Consider the following 15,682-nt stretch of genomic DNA (forward strand, 5'->3'; position numbering starts at 1 on the left):
AAATTTTAATGAAAATGTTTTTAACGTTGTAGGATAAAACCTCTGGCATAAAATTAATATTTTTTAATAATGAAAAGCAAATGGTTGGTGCTGACACGAACGACAAAAATGACTAGAAAAAGAAAAATTTTGTATTTAAAGAGAAATACACATCATGAAAATATTAACATTGACTCTTTATTTTTAATTTCCGATAAAAAACAGATAGCGAGGCACTTTTATGAACACACACACACACACACACACACACATTTATTTTTCATTGTTGTTTATGTTTTCTTGACACAGATGGAAAGTCCAGTAAACTAATGTCATGATTATTGAGCACTTAGTTGGGTTAGGTTGAACAAGGCTAGGATGGGCTGAGTGGGCTGGGCTAAACTAGGGGTTTGACTTGGGTGGACTGGGCTAGGATGGGCTGGATGGGCTGGGCTAAACTAGGGGTTTGACTAGGGTGGACTGAACTAGGATGGGCTCTGCTGGGTGCATGGAGGGGGCTCATTAGAGTTAGATTGAGAATATAGCTTTGAGGAGGCCTGCACATATACCTGGCCATTCTGATTGACCAAGTGCTGTATGTAGGCATAGAACAGTGGACACGCACAATCAGACAAGGACACCCACAGTAGACAAGGACACTCTATAAGTGACAAGGACACCCACAAGTAGACAAGGACACTCATAAGTGAGCAAGGACACTCATAAGTAGACAAGGACACTCATAAATGACAAGGACACCACAAGTAGACAAGGACACCCACAAGTGAACAAGGACACTCCATAAGTAGACAAGGACACTCATAAGTAGACAAGGACACTCATAAGTAGACAAGGACACTCATAAGTAGACAAGGACACTCACAAGTGAACAAGGACACCCCTAGAAGTGAACAAGGACATCACAAGTGAACAGGACACCCAAGTAGACAAGGACACTCATAGTAGACAAGGACACTCCAAGTAGACAAGGACACTCACAAGTAGACAAGGACACTCATAGTAGACAAGGACACTCCTAAGTAGACAAGGACACCCACAAGTGAACAAGGACACTCCATAAGTGACAAGGACACTCACAAGTAGACAAGGACACTCCTAGTAGACAAGGACACTCCTAAGTGGACAAGGACACTCACAAGTAGACAAGGACACTCACAGTAGACAAGGACACTCACAAGTGGACAAGGACACTCACAAGTAGACAAGGACACCCTAAGTAGACAAGGACACTCATAAGTAGACAAGGACACTCATAAGTAGACAAGGACACTCATAAGTAGACAAGGACACTCCAAGTGAACAGGACACTCACAAGTAGACAAGGACACTCCAAGTAGACAAGGACACTCACAGAAGTAGACAAGGACACTCACAAGTAGACAAGGACACTCATAAGTAGACAAGGACACTCACAAGTAGACAAGGACACTCACAAGTAGACAAGGACACTCCACAAGTAGACAAGGACACTTACAAGTGGACAAGGACACTCACAAGTGAACAAGGACACTCATAGTGAGCAGGACACTCACAAGTAGACAAGGACACTCACAAGTGAACAAAGACACTCACAAGTAGACAGGACACTCACAAGAGTAGACAAGGACACTCCAAGTAGACAAGGACACTCCACAGTAGACAAGGACACTCACAAGTAGGCAAGGACACTCATAAGTAGACAAGGACACTCACAAGTAGACAAGGACACTCACAAGTAGACAAGGACACTCATAAGTAGACAAGGACACTCATAAGTGGACAAGGACACTCACAAGTAGACAAAGACACTCACAAGTAGACAAGGACACTCCACAAGTGACAAGGAACTCACAAGTAGACAAGGACACTCACAAGTGAACAGGACACTCCAAGTCAGGACACTCACAAGTAGAAGGACACTCCAAGTAGACAAGGACACTCACAAGTAGGCAAGGACACTCTCAAGTAGACAAGGACACTCACAAGTAGACAAGGACACTCCAAGTAGGCAAGGACACTCACAAGTAGACAAGGACACTCCTAGTAGACAAGGACACTCATAAGTGAACAAGGACACTCATAAATAGACAAGGACACTCCAAGTAGACAAGGACACTCACAAGTGGACAAGGACACTCACAAGTAGACAAGGACACTCACAAGTGACAAGGACACCCATAAGTGACAAGGACTCCAAGTAGACAAGGACACTCACAAGTAGACAAGGACACTCACAAGTGAACCAAGGACACTCACAAGTAGACAAGGACACTCAAGTAGACAAGGACACTCACAAGTGAACAAGGACACTCATAAGTAGGCAGGACACTCACAAGTAGACAAGGACACTCTGAAGTAGACAAAGACACTCCCAAGTAGACAAGGACACTCACAAGTAAACAAGGACACTCACAAGTAGACAAGGACACTCACAAGTAAGGCAAGGACACTCTGTGAACAAGGACACTCACAAGTAGACAAGGACACTCACAAGTAGACAAGGACACTCCAAGGAACAAGACACTCCTAAGTGAACAAGGACACTCATAAGTGGACAAGGACACTCACAAGTAGACAAAGACACTCACAAGTAGACAAGGACACTCACAAGTAGACAAGGACACTCACAAGTAGACAGGACACTCATAAGTAGACAAGGACACTCACAAGTGAGCAGGACACCCCACAAGTAGGACAAGGACACTCCAAGTAGACAAGGACACTCCTTAAGTAGGCAGGACACTCCAAAGTAGACAAGGACACTCACAAGTAGACAAGGACACTCACAAGTGAAAGGACACTCACTAAGTAGACAAGGACACTCACAAGTAGACAGGACACTCACAAGTGAACAGGACACTCATAAGTGAGCAAGGACACTCACAAGTGAACAAGGACACTCACAAGTAGACAAGGACACTCACAAGTAGACAAGGACACTCCTACAGTAGACAAGGACACTCACAGTAGACAAGGACACTCACAAGTAGACAAGGACACTCACAAGTAAACAAGGACACTCACAAGTGACAAGGACACTCCAAGAAGACAAGGACACTCATAAGTAGAGCAGGACACTCGCAAGTAGACAAGGACACTCACAAGTAGACAAGGACACTCACAAGTGGCAAGGACACTCAAGTAGACAAGGACACTCGCAAGTAGACAAGGACACTCATAAGTAGACAAGGACCTCATAAAGTGAACAAGGACACTCCTTAAGTAGACAAGGACACTCCTAAGTAGACAAGGACACTCCTAAGTAGACAAGGACACTCATAAGTAGACAGGACACTCCACAAGTGACAAGGACACTCACAAGTAGACAAGGACACTCATAAGTGAACAAGGACACTCACAAGTAGACAAAGACACTCACAAGTAGACAAGGACACTCACAAGTAGACAAGGACACTCACAAGTAGACAAGGACTCCAAGTAGACAAGCGACACTCATAAGTAGGCAAGGACACTCACAAGTGAACAAGGACACTCACAAGTAGACAAGGACACTCATAAGTGAGCAGGACACTCGCAAGTAGACAGGACACTCAAGTAGACAAGGACACTCATAAGTGAACAAGGACACTCATAAGTAGACAAGGACACTCATAAGTAGACAAGGACACTCATAAGTAGACAAGGACACTCATAAGTAGACAAGGACACTCATAAGTAGACAAGGACACTCACAAGTAGACAAGGACACTCACAAGTAGACAAGGACACTCACAAGTAGACAAGGACACTCATAAGTAGACAAGGACACTCATAAGTGAGCAGGACACTCCTAAGTAGACAAGGACACTCCACAAGTAGACAAGGACACTCACAAGTAGACAAGGACACTCACAAGTGGAGGGACACTCATAAGTGAACAAGGACACTCATAAGTAGACAAGGACACTCACAAGTAGACAAGGACACTCACAAGTAGACAAGGACACTCACAAGTAGGCAAGGACACTCACAAGTAGACAAGGACACTCACAAGTAGACAAGGACACTCACAAGTAGACAAGGACACTCACAAGTAGACAAGGACACTCACAAGTAGACAAGGACACTCACAAGTAGACAAGGACACTCACAAGTAGACAAGGACACTCACAAGTAGACAAGGACACTCTAAGTAGACAAGGACACTCCTTAAGTAGACAGGACACTCATAAGTAGACAAGGACACTCATAAGTAGACAAGGACACTCATAAGTAGACAAGGACACTCATAAGTAGACAAGGACACTCACAAGTAGACAAAGACACGAACAAGTAGACAAGGACACGAACAAGTAGACAAGGACACGAACAAGTAGACAAGGACACTCATAAGTGAAAAGGACACTCCCAAGTAGACAAGGACACTCACAAGTGAACAGGACACTCACAAGTGACAAGGACACTCACAAGTGGACAAGGACACCCACAAGTGAACAAGGACACCCACAAGTAGACAAGGACACCCCACAAGTGACAAGGACACTCCCAAGTAGACAAGGACACTCCTGAGTAGACAAGGACACTCACAAGTAGACAAGGACACTCACAAGTAGATAAGAACACGAACAAGTAGGCAAGGACACTCACAGTAGACAAGGACACTCACAAGTGAGACAGGACACTCACAAGTAGACAAGGACACGAACAAGTAGACAAGGACACGAACAAGTAGACAAGGACACGAACAAGTAGACAAGGACACTCATAAGTAGACAAGGACACTCACAAGTAGACAAGGACACTCGCAAGTAGACAATGACACTCACAAGTAGACAAGGACACTCACAAGTAGACAAGGACACTCACAAGTAGACAAGGACACGAACAAGTAGACAAGGACACGAACACATACACAAGGACACGGACAAGTACACCCACCAATAGAGAACACACATAAAGTACATTGTTCTGGGGGACAGCAACAAGCCAGAGGGGCAAAACCTACAGTCAACCACATCCTCACTGGGAACTTTTTTGCTGGAAACACGAGAGAGATGGAGACTACCAGACAAGATTACGAGGTGTTGGCAGGTCTGTTAAGGAGAATTTGTATTGGTAGGTCTGTTAAGGAGAATTTGTGTTGGTAGGTCTGTTGGGGAGAATTTGTGTTGGTAGGTCTGTTGGGGAGAATTTGTGTTGGAAGTGTCTGTTGGGGAGAATTTGTGTTGGCAGTGTCTGTTGGGACTCTCTTTGTGTTGGCAGCCCTGTAGCGACACGACACTCAGAGAATTGTGCGATTCTTGTTTCGGTGACTGTAAAGTGCACTCTCCTGCCAGGCCGCACCTACACACACACACACACAAACACTCACGGGGAGAAGACTCGCAGGCTGCACATACACACTCAAACACTCACGGGGAGAAAACACTAAACAAACAGAACCTTCACACACACACACACACAAACACTCACGGGGAGAAGACGCTCACAGACCGCACACAAACACACCCTTTCCAACATGTCGACTCCTAGACAAATCAAAGCAGACTCGCGGTTCTCGAAACATGAGATTTATATACCTGCTTATTTATTCAGTAATGGCAGTACAGGTGCGACTATAGATATGCTGGTACAGGTATACAAGTGTGTGTGTGTAATAATAATAATAATAATAATTAACGGTTTATTGAAAAAGTTCTGCAGCCCGAAGGCTGAAAATATACATTGGACATAAATGACGTATTACATACATTGGTGGTTTAACAAAAGCCTTCATTAGAGATAGGTAAAGGAACATACAGTGAACATACAGAATAATGTAGGTGTTGAACAGCAAACTCGTAGTGTAGTAACTCCCTCCCAGATGGTGTTAGGAGGAACTCAAGTGGTATAGTAGTTCCCTCAGATGTTGTTATGAGGGACCTGATGTGGTGTAGTAATTCCCTCACAGATGGTGTTATGAGGGGCCTCACGTGTAGTAATTCCCTCACAGATGGTGTTACGAGGGGCCTCACGTGGTGTAGTAACTCCCTCACAGATGGTGTTATGAGGGGCATCACGTGGTGTACGAATTCCCTCACAGATGGTGTTATGAGGGGCCTGACGTGGTGTAGTAATTCCCTCACAGATGGTGTTATAAGGGACCTCACGTGGTGTAGTAATTCGCTCACAGATGGTGTTATGAGGGGCATCACATGGTGTAGTAATTCCCTCACAGATGGTGTTATAAGGGACCTCACGTGGTGTAGTAATTCCCTCACAGATGGTGTTATGAGGGACCTCACGTGGTGTAGTAATTCCCTCACAGATGGTGTTATGAGGGACTTGACGTGGTGTAGTAACTCCCTCACAGATGGTGTTATGAGGGACTTGACGTGGTGTAGTAATACCCTCACAGATGGTGTTATATGAGTGAGGTGTGGTCCCAGGCCTTCCTATCGTAGACGGATTAACACATCGCTGGTTGTTGGGTCTCACGGGCCGTTATCACTGGGTACCTGGGACCTCACTGTGAAGGTTAACTTGAATACGACTTTTACTGTTGAGTTGTTCTCACTGACTTAAGCACTGTTCACCAATGTTCACCTCTGTTTAACACTGGTTTCATTCCTTTCCTAAATGAAATTGTAACTTCTGGCGAGAACTTGTTGATATTCCGGTGGGGGAGAAGTGGGTCAGGGGAGGGGGTTGGTATGGGCCAACTTAACAGTTGACCTGGCTGCTCCGGAGGAGCCAGGTACGTCTTGACCTTCGGTGGTCAAGGATGCAGAGAGAGAGAGAGAGTGTGTGTGTGTGTGTGTGTGTGTGTGTGTGTGTGTGTGTGTGTGTGTGTGTGTGTGTGTGTGTGTGTGTGTGTGTGTGTGTGTGTGTGTGTGTGTGTGTGTGTGTGTGTGTGTGTGTGTGTGTGCGTGTGTGTGTGTGTGTGTGTGTGTGTGTGTGTGTGTGTGTGTGTGTGTGTGTGTGTGTGTGTGTGTGTGTGTGTGTGTGTGTGTGTGTGTGTGTGTGTGTGTGTGTGTGTGTGTGTGTGTGTGTGTGTGTGTGTGTGTGTGTGTGTGTGTGTGTGTGTGTGTGTGTGTGTGTGTGTGTGTGTGTGTGTGTGTGTGTGTGTGTGTGTGTGTGTGTGTGTGTGTGTGTGTGTGTGTGTGTGTGTGTGTGTGTGTGTGTGTGTGTGAAAGAGAGATTTGTCTATGATATGACACCATGTAAGTCGAAAGCTAAACAAAAAGTCAACAATAGTGTGTCATCTCTTCTTTTTGTATGACACCAGGTAAAGTCGGTGTCGTAATCAATATAAATTTTCTTTCATTTTATGACACCAGGTAAATTGGGAATTGAAGTCAGTGTCGTAATCAGTATCAATTTCTTTCCTTTATGACACCAGGCAACTCAAAAGCCCAAAAGTAGTCATCATTAGCGTGTCTTGGCTTGAGCAGGAGTTGGTGTGTGTGTTGAGGCCCCGTGTTGCGTCCTCCACCTGAACTCAACACCCAGGAGGATAATGAAGTTTGCTAATTGCTAGACTCGAGTCCTTAGTGTCCCAGGGATCACCACAGAGATAAGGAACGACTCTCAGGTTTTTGTGTGTGTGTGTTTCTTACCTGTGTTAAGTTGCTCAGGTCAGCCACTCGTTGTTCGCGACACCCCCAAAAAAGTAGAGTAGGTATTGAGGGGATGACGAGACAGGTGGTTTTTAGGAGATGGAATGTTGTCCTGTTGATTAAAGATCGTCTCGGTGTAAGTTGTCTGGTGAAATTTGTGTGTGTGTACGTATGAGTGTGTGTGTACGTATGCGTGTGTGTGTCTGTGTGTGTATGTGTACGTATGAATGTGTGTTTGTGTGTGTGTGTGTGTGTCGGACCACCTTTGAACCTCAGAAAGGATCCCGTAAGGTGAATTACAATAAACATGGAACCGTGAACAAGATACTCTACTGTACCGCCACAATCCAATTACCGTAAATTTATTAGGAAAGTTAACTATAATAGGAAGTAGTTACAGGTGCATAAATGTTAACAAATATAATAAACTGAGGAAATGATAATACTCTGTGAGGGGTAGTTAAGTGTAATGATGTAGTTAAGTGTAATGATGTTATAATTATGTCTCACGCTGTCTCTCGGGGTTATGTATTAATTACGTATTGTCTCTGGATGTTCCCTGTATTAATTTCTATTTAATTACGTATTTATGTGTTGTTGTTTTTTTCTTGTTCATTCGTAAATCTTAATCGGTGGATCTTGGTTCTTGGTTTTAGTTTGAGGTATATCCTCCTATAAGCTCTATCACACACACACACACACACACTCACTCACTCACTCACTCACTCACTCACTCACTCACACACACACACACACACACACACACACACACTCACTCACTCACTCACTCACTCACTCACTCACACACTCACTCACACACTTGTACAGGAGGGATGAGGGTGTGTCAATCAAACTAAAAAATGCTGGGAGAGAAAGTTTCAGTGTATTTTTTGTGTGTTTTTTAATACAGAATAAAAGTCAAGAGTCCTCCGGGAGTGTGAGAGTCAAAGTTTTAATATAAAATACTAAAATCCCTTTATTTTATTTTTTTTTACATTAAGAAGAACCTTTATTTTTATCTTCCTGTGAAAATGAAAGTACAGTTCAACCCCCCCCCCCCCTGAGTACGGTGACTTAATCCCCAGACTATGGTGAGTAAGAGATCTTAATCCCCAGACTATGGTGAGTAAGACATCTTAATCCCTGGTGATTCATGGTGAGTAAGACATCTTAATCCCCAGACTATGGTGAGTAAGACATCTTAATCCTCAGATTCATGTGGTGAGTAAGACATCTTAATCCCGGTGGACTATGGTGGTGAGTAAGCACATCTTAATCCCCAGACTATGGTGAGTAAGACATCTTAATCCCCAGACTATGGTGAGTAAGACATCTTAATCCCCAGACTATGGTGAGTAAGACATCTTAATCCCCAGACTATGGTGAGTAAGACATCTTAATCCCCAGACTATGGTGAGTAAGACATCTTAATCCCCAGACTATGGTGAGTAAGACATCTTAATCCCCAGACTATGGTGAGTAAGACATCTTAATCCCCAGACTATGGTGAGTAAGACATCTTAATCCCCAGACTATGGTGAGGTGAGTAAGACATCTTAATCCCCAGACTATGGTGAGTAAGACATCTTAATCCCCAGACTATGGTGAGTAAGACATCTTAATCCCCAGACTATGGTGAGTAAGACATCTTAATCCCCAGACTATGGTGAGTAAGACATCTTAATCCCCAGACTATGGTGAGTAAGACATCCCCAGACTATAAAGACATCTTAATCCCCAGACTATGGTGAGTAAGACATCTTAATCCCCAGACTATGGTGAGTAAGACATCTTAATCCCCAGACTATGGTGAGTAAGACATCTTAATCCCCGTTTATAGTACGATGGCTTAATCCCCTGAGTGCCAAATCATTTCACTCAAATAAGTTGTCGTATTTATAGGGATCGTACTAAAGGGGTTAAGTCATTGTACTCAGGGGGGTTGACATTCAGGTGGTTAAAGTTCATTTGGCTTTATTGCGGGGGACGAGGGGGTTCACATCGTACTCGAGGGGTTAATTCTGAACGGTTTGTCTTTTAGGGTGAAATTCCTCATACATTATCTTCCACCCCTTCCGTTAACCCCATTCCTCTAGGTGTTGTTTAACTCCCACAGTTCCTCTCGTTAAGCTCCTGTCTGTCATTTAACCGAGTCCCATTAACGATCCAAGCACTTCATGTTATACCCAACCGTAGTTAATCCTGATTCGTTTATTGAAGGTGACATAAAATAATTAACGAACATAATTATTGTGTGCATAAGTGGTAAATTCTCGTTACGTCTCGTATGTGCCATGGCTCTCGTTCGTTGACCTCCGGATAGTTAATTAAGGTCTTTTTTAAAACAGAGGTCACACCGAATATCTTGGAATGGGGGGATGTTTCGGTCTCACCCTCCCCCAGTGAGGTAGGTCGTCTGTCACAGCTAAACGACTGGTCAATAACCAACGCTGAATCAGGTCAACACACCGAGTATAGTGTGTTGTGTTTGTTCGATGCCACCTCCCTTTCCTTCCTTCTCTCCCCGTATTCTCCCCTCTCCTTCTTTCTCCCCTATCTCCTTCCTTCTCCCCCTATCTCTTCCTTCTCCCCTCTCCTCACCCTCCCTCTTTCTGTGGCGTGTGTTATGTATCGTGGGTGTGGCGGCGTGTGTTATGTATCGTGGGTGTGGCGGCGTGTTTTGTGTATCGTGGGTGTGGCGGCGTGTGTTATGTATCGTGGGTGTGGCGGCGTGTGTTATGTATCGTGGGTGTGGCAGCATGTTGTGTCGTGGGTGTGGCGCGTGTGTTATGTATCGTGGGTGTGGTGGCGTGTTATGTATCGTGGGTGTGGCAGCATGTTATGTGTCGTGGGTGTGGCGGCGTGTGTTATGTATCGTGGGTGTGGCGTGTGTTATATCGTGGGTGTGGCGGCTTGTGTTATGTATCGTGGGTGTGGCGGCTTGTGTTATGTATCGTGGGTGTGGCGGCGTGTGTTATGTGTCGTGGGTGTGGCGGCGTGTGTTATGTGTCGTGGGTGTGGCGGCGTGTGTTATGTGTCGTGGGTGTGGCGTGAGAGTGATGTGTGAAGGAGGGGTGACAGGGTGAGGGGATGATGAGTGAGGGAGGGATAGGGGTGTAGGGGGGTGAGAGGGTGAGGGTATGGGAGGGGATGATGGGTTAGGGAGAGGGAGGTGTGAGAGGGGGACTTTCATGACCCTGTAAATATCGGATGTATTTTATTTTATTTACATAACTATTTACTTACAGTAAGCATCAAATTGTTAAAATTAATTTACAATAAAAAATCATACGCAAAGTTGGCTAACTACGTTTATTTTACATAATATTAATGTGTGGATGGCAATTATAATTCAGTCGACAGCAGTTCCACCTGTTACAAGCATTTGTGTTTGGTTATAGTTTTAACGCTCGTCCTTCATCAATTATTGACAAATAGTAGTTGTGCGAGTACCAGATGTAGCGCCCTGGTGTGTGTGTAGTGTACAGTGCAAAGTTGGCTCCCGTGCGTCTGGGGGAGTCGTAACAACCTGTGTCTTAAGGTGAGGTAATGTGACGTAAGGAGACAAAGGGGAGGGGAGGTCTCTGTGCACGCTGGACAGAAGATGGGGGACAGTTGCATCGCCTTACTGTTGTGTTAAGTGAGAAATATTTTATCTCTGAATTCTGATACTTTACATTTGGTTTAAGTTTCATTGAGATAAACAAATAATACATTATTACATCCTGTATATTATAGTGTGTGGACATAAGTCATGCTCTTCAGGTCAACTTTGGGCCAAACCTGAGCCATGACCAAATGTGCCTTTGCGTGAGGAGAAATGGTATTTTTAAGTGTTTTTTGGATGTTACAACAATATACTATACCATGTTAATGGTGTAAATATGTGTGTAATGATCAGAGATGATGCTTCTCCCGTCCCGTAAGAGATATTTGGTAAACAGGAAGTAAATTCGGCGATTGGACAGAAATGCTGCTGACCAGACTATTGACTTTGTCCAAAAATCTAAGGCACCACACCACCACCACCACCACACCACCACACCACACCACACCACCACCACCACACCACACCACCACCACCACACCACACCACACCACCATCACACAACACTCCATAAAGCCCAGCACTATACTAACGTCTCTACACTTTGCTCCACGATAAATAAAGTGGTAGATTTATACTGTGTAACCAACTGTTTCAGCCTCACATTGTCCACTGCAGGATCAGGAAATGAGTCAAATTATATCATTGTGGTCCCAGGCTACTGTGTTCACCTCATGGCTCACCGAGTAACTTAGACTCTTCGAGGCTTCGGATTCACGCTCCGATACTCTGGGGGTTCACACCTCACGGAGACAACGCTTAGTGTACTCGTCGGAAATGTTCACAACCGTACAAGCAGAGGTACAGTCACCTAAAAAAGTCCTGTCGCGAACCACGAACCCAGAGATTCAGACTCGTGAACCCAAAGCAGTAGACACTGATACATTATTCTGTCCATAAATGCTTCGGATTCAAGACTCTGAATCTCGGGGTTCAATGTTCGCGACAGGACTTTTTTGGGTGACTGTACAGGGATTGTAAAAGGATACCATCTCATTAACAGTTATAATAGAACAGCGTAGTGTACAGTGAATCTCTCTCTCTCTCTCTCTCTCTCTCTCACTCTCTCTCTCTCGCATTTATCGCTTCCTCCCCTTTCTCTTTCTGCTTAAGATAATATTTTGGCATAATTCTTCCTGCATACATTATTTCCTCTTTCTCTTTCTCCATTTCTTCTCATCCATTTTCTCCTTATCTCCAGTTTATCTACTTTGCCTATACCTGTCTGTCTACCTGTCTGTCTGTCTGTTTTTCCCTCCCCATGCGAACGCCCTTCCCCCTGAGAAAAAATAAATAGATGCGCTAGATGCGTGTGTGTTTTTCTCTCGTTCTCCTCCTGCTGCTGCTGCTATTTTTCCCCTTCCTCCACTTACTTCTCCCCGTCCTTCTCTTCTTTCTCCTTTTGTTATTCCTCCCCCTCTTATATCTACTCATCCTCTTTCTACTCCTGCTGTTATTCCTCTTCTTCCTCTTCGTACTCCTGCTACCATTCCTCCTCATCCTGCTCCTACTCCTACTGCTTTTCTTCCTCCTCATCCTCTTCCTCCTACTCTTTTTGCTATTCTTCGTCTTCCTACTCCTGCTGCTTTTTCCCTCTTCATCCTGTTCCTCTTCCTCCTCCTCTTTCTACTCCTGCTGCTATTCCTCCTCCTCCTACTCACCGTTTCCCTCCCCCTTCCCGAAAAAAACAAACAACACAGCAGGTCGGGCACCCAGGTGAGCGCCGTGGGTGTGTTTATCTGGCCCGTGAATGAATGTTTTGCCGCCGGGGGAAAAAATAACAGAGGTGTATTTAGTACAGCGGAGTGGAACAAGAGGGAGGTAACCTGACCAGATAACATGGTAGTTGGGGAGGGGTGAGGTGGGGTGAAGTGAGCAAGAGGGGGAAGATGTTGGGGTAGGGAGAAGTAGTTTTAGGGTATATAGTGGGAAGATTTGAGGGAGGAAAACCTTGGGTAAATGGAGGGATGGGAAAGTTGGGGTTTAGGGGTGAATGATGGGGGATAGGAGGAAGGACTTGGGAGGAGGACTTATGTAGTATTGGAAAGAAGACGAAGGAGGTGGGTAAAACAAACGATGAGTGGCGGAGAATGAGAGTGTGTGTTGGAATATGATGATGATGATAATAATAGGAAGAAGAGGAACAAGAACACGATAAGTAGAAGAGGATAGAAGGAAGAAGCTGAGAAGGAAGAAAAATGAAGAAAAGGAACAAGAAGAATAAGAATAATGATGATGATGAGGAAGTGGGGTGAGAGTTGGGTCAGAGTATCAAAGGTTCTCACGTTAATATTTCCTTCACCTAACTAAAGAAGTGGGATCACACCTGACTCACCACTCTGAGCCACAGTTAACACACCGACGAGGATCACACCTGACTCACCACTCTTAAGCCACAGTTAACACACCGACGAGGATCACACCTGACTCACCACTCTAAGCCACAGTTAACACACCGACGAGGATCACACCTGACTCACCGCTCTGAGCCACAGTTAACACACCGACGAGGATCACACCTGACTCACCACTCTAAGCCACAGTTAACACACCGACGAGGATCACACCTGACTCACCACTCTGAGCCACAGTTAACACACCGACGAGGATCACACCTGACTCGCCACTCTGAGCCACAGTTAACACACCGACGAGGATCTCACCCGACTCACCACTCTGAGCCACAGTTAACACACCGACGAGGATCACACCTGACTCACCACTCTTAAGCCACAGTTAACTCACCGACGAGGATCACACCTGACTCACCACTCTTAAGCCACAGTTAACACACCGACGAGGATCACACCTGACTCACCACTCTTAAACCACAGTTAACTCACCGACGAGGATCACACCTGACTCACCACTCTTAAGCCACAGTTAACACACCGACGAGGAGAACGACATCGAAATTGTACACAGTCATAGATAAGGGAAGGTACCGGTATGTATAGTGGGGGGAGGACTGGATGGAAGGGGTTACTGTACCTTGTGTAGATTACTTTCCAAGACAACTAACTAACTAACACGGTACCTTTACTTACCGTCTCATTACTCATGTACGCTCTTCGTCTCGCACAAAATTGCCTCTTTTGTTAATTATTTACGGTATTTCCTTATATTTTTTTTGTGTCCCATCTTGTAGGTTTTTTGTGTGCGTGTCTTTGTGGGTTTTTTTTCAGCTGTTTCGAGGAATTTGGTTGTTTTGTGGACTTGTACACTGATACTCATTCAAGATTTTGTGTTTTGGAGGTTATCGGGTGAGGTATTTGTGCTGGGGTTTTGTGCACTGGGCGGCTTGCAGGCGTTGGCTATTCTATTATTGGTTTTCCGGGTTCTTTACACATACTAAATTGTGGGTAAATTTTTTCTTCGGCCGCCTCGGTAGCGTAGTGCAGTTTGTGGACTTTATGACCTCACTGTGTAGGCAGGAAGTGTTTTGGTAATTTAAAGGCATTATTGTAATTGCATCCCGTCCTGAAGATAAAAAAAATTCTCTTGTTTTATTTGTGCATTTCTCTATCAACAAAATATCTTGGAAATGGGATGAAAATTTTTTGGTGAAACTTTTCTGCCTTGATGTTTCCTGTAAATAAACTGGTCTAATTTTTTTACCTAGTCCACATTTCCTTGTACACCCGGTAGTGAAAAAGTACACTGTCGGGTGCGACTGTCGATGGTGGGGCAGCCCTTGGGTGGAGTAGCGAGCCTGCTGGGTGAAGTAACCTGTTAGTCTAGAATATATGGGTCACCTCCTGCCGCCATGGACCGCCAGGGACTCGAACACACGAAGCTTGGACTGAAAACTGTTCCCGTGGATTAAAACTTTTATTTGTAACTTACTGATATGACTGAACATTTGAGTGTTTTCTTAATTAACACAATGTTTAATTTTAAATTTTGACAGCAGTTCATGTCAGAAAGCGTCGAGTGTTTTGGAATTTAGTTAATATACTAAAACAACTTCAATGTTTTTATTTTATTGATGACATTTTGTTGAATCCATTTAGCAAATTATGCAGAGATTGTTAAATATTGTGATAACTTTTAAAAATCAGCTTCACTAATGAAATAATTAACATGTTAAATATTATGATAACTTATTAATTAAACTCTTCTTCATTAGCGTAAGAGTGAACAAATATTAAATGTTCTGTTAACTCACATGTAAAAACAAAAACACGTTGAAATATATGTCTATCAGTAACTGTGTACATTTATATTCGCTGAGAGAGATTCCTTCACGTCATATTTTTTTCAATGTGTAATGTACATAAAATATTTTTCTTTGTGTACTTTGATGATACGTTTTTTTTACTAGGTTTTATTAATTGTTATATATATATATATTTTTTGCTCTTAGCTTAGCTTTTCTTCTGCTAAGTTTTTGAATGAGTATTGACGTCTCTCTCTCTCTCTCTCTCTCTCTCTCTCTCTCTCTCTCTCTCTCTCTCACCAGTCAAAATAAGTATAGCAGAACATTTAAGTTTCCATTACTAAAGTCAAGACCACAGTAAAGGTCAGAGGTCAAGCAGAATTACATATAAAGCTTTAA

Source organism: Homarus americanus, unplaced genomic scaffold (genome assembly GCF_018991925.1).
Source record: "Homarus americanus isolate GMGI-L3 unplaced genomic scaffold, GMGI_Hamer_2.0 scaffold36734, whole genome shotgun sequence".
In the NCBI taxonomy this organism is placed as follows: domain Eukaryota; kingdom Metazoa; phylum Arthropoda; class Malacostraca; order Decapoda; family Nephropidae; genus Homarus; species Homarus americanus.